Source organism: Dreissena polymorpha, chromosome 12 (assembly GCF_020536995.1).
Source record: "Dreissena polymorpha isolate Duluth1 chromosome 12, UMN_Dpol_1.0, whole genome shotgun sequence".
NCBI lineage: Eukaryota > Metazoa > Mollusca > Bivalvia > Myida > Dreissenidae > Dreissena > Dreissena polymorpha.
This window is the reverse complement of record NC_068366.1, coordinates 29,564,755-29,574,582: the sequence shown is the minus strand read 5'-3', so window position 1 is coordinate 29,574,582 and position 9,828 is coordinate 29,564,755.

Sequence of the window (9,828 nt, the reverse complement as noted above, 5' to 3'; positions counted from 1 at the left end):
AAGGTGGAACAGTGGAACACAAATTTATTGTCAATCAAAGTTTTTGAATCAAGCTATTTTCATTTCCATAATTTTGAGAGAAAGTCATAGGCTTTTTGTTGAGACGTGGAAACGAAACAAAGCTCCCTGCTTAGTGCTGTATATCCCTAGATATTTTCCTATGAATTTTTAAATATGGGAATCTAGAAAAATTAACAAAGGTTAACAACAAGTGCTGGATCCTTTACCTTTAGTTGTTTAATGCACATAGTATGTTGGCCATTTATTTAGGAAATACGTTAATACTCGAGAACTGGACCCGTACTCACCAGACATTTCTTTGACTTATATTAAGTCGGATAGAGAAACCTTGATTTTTTTTATAATTTCCACTTTCTTGAACTGAAAAATACACTGATCGGAAAATTTCAAGCGCCCCGGGGACTCTGATTTCAAAATTCAAGCGCCCCGGCGAGGGTTCCATAAATGGCCTGTACCAAGAATAAATATTTCGTGTAAAGAATAATGTTGAATACCAACAATTGCTTTAATTTTGAGACAAACTTTGAAGAACCACCTCTATGTGTGTAACTCTATGTTTATCACGACAACAGTTCAGGGTTTAACGAGGGTTCATTTATTTCGAGTTACAATATGATTGACTTTTAAACAATGTGTGTAATGGAAGCCTTTTCATGTGTCTGAAATAAACAACATTAATATACTTATACATAATATAAGTCACATAAACGTTGAAATAAAAAAATACATATTAATCACATTTAGAATACTAAATGCACAATTATTCCAATTGACATTCTAGTGGCAAATTTTAATTTACTTAACAAAGTGTAAAAAAGTAATTCAAATAGATAAAACAAGGTAAAACATGACACAACATACACAATGACATTGTATGAACACTGTTCAAATACAATACATAAAACAATACATTATATCTTCGACTCCCCTAAATTCGCGACTAACCTAGATTCGCGGATTTTGTTTTCGTCACGTAACCGGTACCAATAGCTGTTTCTGCGCATGCGTGATCGTGGCGATATGCAAATGAATGTTTACTCGATTGGAACGATTAAAGATTTGTGAAAAATAATGTGTTTTAAACAAGTAAAACATGTGAATAAGAATCAATTAGCAAAAATACCATATTTTCTTAACACCAATAATACCCGACCATCGAATTTCATATATATTAAGTAAAAATCAGTTATCACAATTTTTTGTTGTCGTCTGCTGTTGTAGTAGCATTGCCATATATGGAAATGTTACACTTCGAAAACACGAGTTATTCCAACACATGATTTATTGTGTGTTTCTTAGACCATGACAATTAAGCTAATTTCTTTTTTTTTTAGGCCATCCCTAAGTATTGTCGCAAGACGTATAGGCTTTATTTACGGACTTCCTTGATAGATGCTTACAAAGCTGTTAAGAAGAAGGTGTCCTTTCTTAGAGCCTCAAAATTATACAGATTGTCCAAAAATACATTACGTCACAGGGTCTTTGAAAAAAATCCACCCAGACACAGTTTGATGTGAACTGCTCTCATTTTCCATAAAATTTACCCTGTTCATATGTTAATATTTAATTGTTATTTTGTGTTTGTCCTTTTTGTTAAATGTTTTATTTGCACCAGAAACCAATTTAAACTGTTTAAAATAAGTAAGCTTGGCGTAATTACTCGACATTGCAATGAATTTTTTGTATGACGTCATACCCGGGAATAAAGGGTAGTAAAACAAAATGGAAGCGAGACAATTCAACCCCAAGACAATTCACCCCCAGAAGACAATTCACCCCCTATACAATTCACCCCTGCTCCCTGGACAATTCACCCCCAGATATTTTTTTTGTTTTCTTTTTCTGTTTGTTTAGGATTATGTTATGACGAATAACTGTTTTCTAAGGATAGTTCTTTGTATTCTATTTATTTTTTAGCTCATCTATTTTTTGAAAAAAAAATATGAGCTATTGTCATCACCTTGGCGTCGGCGTCCGGTTAAGTTTTGCGTTTAGGTCCACTTTACTCAGAAAGTATCAATGCCATTAAATTCAAACTTGGTTCACTTACTTACTATCATGAAGGGACTGAGCAGGCAAAGTAAGATAACTCTGGCGTGCATTTTGACAGAATTATGTGCCCTTTTAATACTTAGAAAATTGAGATTTTTGGTTAAGTTTTGCGTTTAGGTCCATTTTATTCCTTAAGTATCAAAGCTATTGATTTCATACTTGCAACACTTACTAAATATCATAAGGGGACTGTGCAGGCAAAGTTATGTAACTCTGACTGGCATTTTGACAGAATTATGTGCCCTTTTTATACTTAGAAAATTGAAAATTTGGTTAAGTTTTGTGTTTAGGTCCACTTTATCCCTACAGTATCAAAGCTATAAGGCTTAATCTTTATATAGTGGTATGTTACCAAACAGCAAATTGGCAAAGTGCGAGCAGACGAAGAGTGAACATGTTAAAATAAGCTAAAATACTGAAAAGTTAATTCGGAATATTGATCAATTTTGTAAATAAAAGTGTTTCTGGTGGATTTAAACCACACCTTACTACAATATCGCTCATGATCACATGTTAACTGCTTCTTAGAGCGAATGGATTTTGGGTCACAGAATCTGACATGTAAATAGCCCAACGAGTGGCGCAATTGCAAAACCGCAGGAAGAGCGATAACGCGAGCATACGGACAAGCGTAAACTGATTTACGAGGAAAATAATTAATATAAGATCTCGAGTATATTGAAGCGATTAGAATCAAAATAAATCGGTATTCATGCTTTACATTTTAGGCGGGTTATATTTACCAAATTTGTGTTTGGAAAAAGTTATCGCGATTTGTGGTAAACCAGTCTAAGACTATGGCTCATTCCCTTAAGGCCTGGAAACAGAAAACAGGAAGCAAATCAAATTAGAGCAAAAAGTCGTATTTTGCGGTGAAAAGCTTATTAAATAAGAAGATAGTGATCAATGCGCTACAAAATAATGGCTTTCCCAGCGTATTTTTCCCGAGGTATGAATATACGTGTGATATAGCATTTGTCGAAGTGTCTATGTAGCTCAAGTGGTCCATGCATGCATCGCGAAAATATATGACGCGGGCAGACAAAAATGAGCCTGGATGGGTATGGCTATATGTTTATCGGAAAAGTCATGCGAATAACGGTTAACATCCGCCACTGTGCTTTTAAATGTTTAACGATATGTAACTAAGCTTTTTTGTAAAAGGCGACCGGTTTACGCTGAAATAGATGGAACCGCAAGTGAAGTGTATTCCGGACACGACAATGGAGTTTGAATTTTGGAAAGATTCCTTTTTGTCTAGATTGTGTTTGTTTTGAACAAAAATATTGTTTTCAACACTGTGAAGGAAAGTGTTTGTGGGATATATGCAAACAATTAAACGACTATTATAAACACTATATTTATATGCAATTATGTTTATTCCAATTATTGAAACTCTTTTATATATGCGATATTTTCATAGTACACTAATAAAGTAAGCCAATACTAGCAACTGACTATAATTTGTACTCTATTTTAATAATTAGTTTCACACAAATATACCGTTGTGTTAAAAAGAATTCAGAGAATCAAGTACCGATACGTCCTAAAATAGTCAGTTATTAATATTTCAAGTACGCGTATCTATTTAAATAAACACAGCCACATACAGGCATACTAGATAGATAAATACTAAAAAATATCCCGTCGACATAAGAATCCGATCAATATAAGATGGACGTTTTGTTATACGTTTATTTAAAAATCATCAATACTAATACATAAGTATTATACCACTATCTTAAATGTTCAACATGCCAATATCTGAAATTGTTACATGCACCCAAAGAGCTCCAGCAAATACATGTAATTATTTAAAATGACTATCTTATAGCAATGACTATTGGTAAAAGAAATTATAAAGACAACATGAAGGTGAGTCATTACCGATGAAGCATCTCTACTATTCATAATTGTATAATTAGCAACTGGTTTTTCTTACACACAATGTTTGCATGTACACAATTCTAAACATATGCTCATTAAAAGAGATATTACATAACGCTAGAATGGAAATATAGGTTGCAATTGTTTATTTGTAGTTTCAAGATGTAACATGATTATATAAATAATATCATATACAAAAATTAATGAATAAGCCTACAATTACTCATATCAAATATCATATAAAATATTCAAAACATAACACTAGACGAATACACAACTTTAATCTATAAACATCAAGTAAATGGCAATAAGCTCAGTTATTTTCCCTGTCAAGAGTCCATAATGGATTCCATAGTCAATTACAGTACTGTAACATTAATTATTTCATTAGTTAGGGACGAAAATGACACATCGTGACGCAGTTAGTTCCCAGGGATGAATGAAGTTGTACCTTGGGGTACAAGTCCTCGTGGAAGTAACAACGATGCCTTTCTCCTAACGCAAATAAGAAATGAATTTAAATCGCATGCACGCAATATCTTGCCTTTTTAATGCAAAATATAATATTGATTGATTGTCTTGATAACCATCAGTTTCCGTTGTATCGCTTTAAAATATTGTTGTTTACATTAGCTTCGAATGTTTCCCATTGTTATTAAGTTAACTACAGATGCCCTCCTTTGATCAAGTAGCATTGCATCCTCAGTACACGGAGTTGAAGCGGAACCAAGGTAAACATACATTAAAATTGGATTCCTCTCTTTTAAAGCATGCTATGTTCATAGAATATTCATAAATAATACGTTGTTTGGTGGTTCGTAAATTGTTATCATCAGTCTGTCAAGCACTCATATAATAAGCTGTTCAATAAACTAATAAATGTGATACAAAAGTTCATATTCTTAAAAGTGATGTTAAAATAGTTTAACGGACATGTCGGTTATCTTCTTTTTTAAATTACTTTCACGAATCCGCAAATTGCATTTCTGTTTCAGTTAATGCCAAGCCTTATCGACATCCAGAAAAATCAACGATTGACAAACGTTTGGAAACCTTTCAAAATGCAAACTTTCAATCGGATATATCGCCTGAACAACTCGCAGATGCTGGACTATATTCCAAAGGTAATATGAACCATTTGAAACCTTAAACATACTCCGGAAATGCATTATGGCATTAAAAGCCACACTTACACGTTAGTAACTTTGCCAAGATGTGTTCAACTGTCAGTATGCCAGGCACTGTCTATTGAATACAATGTTTGTGTATAATTATTCAGATTATTGTGTCAAACAACAAATCACTACATAACACATCGTAGAACAATTAAGGATATCTGATTTATTTCTTACTGTACCACTGTCAGTATGATTAGATACGGAAGTTCCATACAAGTTCGTCACCCATGTTATCCATGATTTGAACTAATCGATAAACACTTTAATGAAGTATAAATAGTTAGCATAAGGTAGAAATCGCTGCGTTAATTTTCGATGTCTGTAATATCGGCATTTATCGTGGAATGCATTCAATCTAAACGGTTGAATTCGGCCCGGTCCGTTTTACTGTAAAATTGTCGTTTTTCCCCAGAAATGATAAGTTTGTTTAAAGGCACTGATATCTGATCGTTGGCTGTTTAACATGTGGAATAAGTATAGCGGTCAATGAAATAAGAGACTAGAAATGGCGCGGCAGAGGCCGACGCGTATCCCCACGCCGAATGTTTGACCTAGGTGTGCCCCAGGGTTGGTAATGGGGCCATGCATAGCTGAGATTGACCGTATTGTCATAAGAGAAGTTCATCATCAATTAGAAGTGAATTGGTGTAGAAATGAAGAAGTTATAGTAAAAGGCAATTTTGGGTGGGTGTGACATATGTGGGCAGGGCGCCCCAGGGTTGGTAATGGGGCCATGCATAGTTGAGATTGACCGTATTGTCATAAGAGAGGTTCAGTATCAATTTGAAGTGAATCGGTGTAGAAATGAAGAAATTATAGTAAAAGGCAATTTTGGGTGGGTGTGGTCTATGTGGGCGGGGCGCCCCAGGGTTGGTAATGGGGCCATGCATAGTTGAGATTGACTGTATTGTCATAAGAGAAGTTCAATATCAATTTGAAGTGAATCGGTGTAGAAATGAAGAAATTATAGTAAAGGCAATTTTGGGTGGGTGTGGTCTATGTGGGCGGGGCCCCAGGGTTGGTTATGGGAACATGCATAGTTGAGATTGACCCTAATGTCATAAGAGAAGTTCAGTATCAATTTGAAGTGAATCCGTGTAGAAATGAAAAAATTATAGTAAATGGAATTTTTTGGTGGGTGTGGCCTATGTGGGCGGGCGCCCCAGGGTTGGGATTGGGGCCATGCATAGTTGAGATTGACCCTAATGTCATAACAAAAGTTCAGTATCAATTTGAAGTGAATCCGTGTAGAAATGAAAAAATTATAGTAAATGGAAATTTTTGGTGGGTGTGGCCTATGTGGGCGGGGCGCCCCAGGGTTGGGAATGGGGCCATGCATGGTTGAGATTGACCGTATTGTCATAGGTGAGGTCCAGTATCAATTTGAAGTGAATCGGTGTAGAAATAAAGAAGTAAATGTAAAATAACCTAAAAAAATGAGTGATAATTTCTGACGCGGCCCCACCCCAACCCCTATAACTTTTGACCCAGGGGTCAGATCAAAATTCCAAATAGTGCAGGGTCGCACATATGCTCATAGCTACCATGTGTGTAAATTTCAAGGTTCTAGTGCTTTTAGTGTAGGAGGAGATAGTGGCCAGGACGGACGGACAGACGGACGGACAGACGGACGGACGGCGGAGATCACCACAATATCCCCACCTTTTTTTCAAAAAGCGTGGGGATAAAAAACAGCCGAACGTTGTAATTAACATTTGCACAGCGTAACATTCTGTTGTAAATATCAAATTGTATATAAGATTTTTTTATGATGCTATAATCGTTTTATTTTGAGATGCATTTTACATTGCAATGATTTTAATCGTATGCATATGTATTTACGCAGACTTTATTTGTATGTGTTAAATGTGATATGTGCACTTATGTTTTTATTATTATGGTTTATTGAGCGTTGATGATTCTTTGGAAAGAAAGTGAAAACTTAATTTGTAACAAAATTAAGAAATTAATTCAGTCGAGCGTCGCAGTGTTATTATTGTGAATGAATTCATTTGATAGTTAAAGTGAATAATATTTGGTGCGGATACACTACCTTGATATATATCATAATGCATGTTGCTTGCAGTGAGATTGAACATATGAATTTAATTTTATCTTGTTTGAAATAACAAGGATATGTATTTTTGTTTTGTTTTTACAGGAGTGGGTGACCATGTGCGTTGTTTCGCCTGCGATGGAGGGCTGCGTAACTGGGAAGTGCACGTTGATCCCTGGACAGAACACTGCAGGTGGTTTCCGTCCTGTAGGTTTGATAGAGAAGTCAAAGGGGACCCGTTCATCGAGAATGTCCAGCAGCATTTTAGACACGTGAGTTATACAACCTGTAAAAATAACAGTTAAAACATACATATACATATATCATATGTTGTTATAATTATTAAAACTAATATAAAAAATATTACAATATCCAACTTAATGTGGCAATGTGAGTGAATAACATAAAGTATAATTGTGTAATATACAGTAAGAAATCCTTTTATATATAAAACAAAGAAATGAATCAAAGATTCCGTCTTCGTATAAATAGTATATGGTTCTTCATTTCATTTACAAATATATATAAAAATATAAATATATAAATATATATAAAAATATATAAATATAAATACATAAATAAATAAATAAAATAAATAAATAAATAAATATATATATAAAGATATATATATATATATATATATATATATATATATATATATATATATATATATATATATATATATATATATATATATATATATATTTATATATCTAGAACATCTTCTTTATGGAGACCAGCTGTATTATATTAACTGCATTAAGGAAACCGCTAGATTAGGGGGACATTTTTGGTGCGCTTAATATTTACCTTCCTAATTAATCAGCGTAAATATGCAATTTCGAATTTCCAAGCACGGGGTGATTAAATTGTATCTTAAATTAGGTAAATAATTTGTTCTCTATTGTTCTTTTATTGATTTATTAATTATAATAATTATAATAGACTTTTTAATATCAACCCTTGTATATTTTTTGTGTGCATATACTATGCATAAGGGAGACCGCACTTTTAACGCATGCACAACTTTAATGCCGCTATATATAACTATCTTTTCTTTTGTTTTTCAATATTTGTTGATCAATTCATCATACTAGAAAAAAAGCACCAACAAAATGTGAAATATAAAAAAATCAATTTTTTGTTCCTACTAATTTTTTTGATAATCCAATTTGTCTCTCGCGTGACGTAATCCAAGATGGCGCTCTCTCTGAAGTACGGCAAGCGGATGGTATGATTTAATTTAAAATATAAGTTTAAAGGCACGTTTTTTATAGTAATTATTCATTGCTTTTTACACGTTTAAATAATTACATGTGTTTTCAAGTAAAGAACGTTCTTTTATACTTTTTCATGAGCATTTTAATAACTAATCAATAGTGGGTGGGGAGTTGTCAATGTCAACTTTGACATACATGTTTGCAAGCACTCTCTCGCAGTTTGAAGCACCAGGGATTTAGCTTAATGATTCAAATCCCGACATATTTCCTACTTTTTCCCCTAGTTGATGTTGAACATCTCCGGAATGAACCGACCATCCGCTCATCCAGTGATATTTTTACATATTGTCTCATCCGAGTCCTGTACTGTAGTTGCAATAATACAACTCCAAGCTATTGACCCTCGGTCGCTGGGAGTTGCAACTGCTCACGGCATTTTCCATGTCAAGTCCCCCTCCCAGAATCCGGGCGGCAGTTCAATCCGAAATATTAGCCACATAAACTATTTTCTGGCATAAATAAACACAAAAAGATCGTAAATATATCCATAATGCGCAAATTAAAACAACTAACATGATATGTTATGCTCGCATAATATTGATATTAATCTAAAGTTTCAAACACATCAATGGTTCATTTAAATGTATATGTTTTGCAATGGACATTCGAGTAATTCCGAAATCGAAAATACGCTATAGACTATCTCCGGAATCCTCGGCGAGATAGATCTCGTGTCTAATCTACCAATCGTAATATACCGACTATCTCCGGAACATCCGTAAGATAGATCGAAACGTCAATTCAAAACTTCGGCATTCGGTTTGATAACGGTTTTTGTATGAAGTTTTTGTTTTGAGTATTTCTGCACAATTCATTCGCAAATTGATATAGTTAATAACAGGTATTGTGTTTGTAACGATGTATTCGGTTGATTTAACTCGATTTTATAGACATACGTGAGACATATTTTTTAACATTAAAAAATGGGTAAACAAAAGGAACTCTGAGCTGTATGTATGTACTTATAAAAGCTCAGAGCATTCAAGAAGATCTACCGAGTCCTGGGACTTGCAAATCTATGAGTCCGCAAATTGAAAGAATGAGTCCAAATATTAAATTATATTATTTTTTGAGAAATTTCAATGCATTTTTGGGACTCGCATTATTCGAAACTTTGAATCCCCAGAGGTTTTTGTGAGTATAGGACGCAGGACTCGCAGGTAAAAAAATCACTGCGCTCATCCTTGAACTCTTTCTATCTATCTATCTTTCAATACTGCCGAACTTCCCTCGCGGATATTACTGGCAGATATGGACACTGTCGAGTCAGTTTCCTGGGAAGAACCAGTGCTTAATGTCTATGGAGGAGATAATTAGAACGCTCCCTGAGTAGGAATCGAACCCACAAACTCCC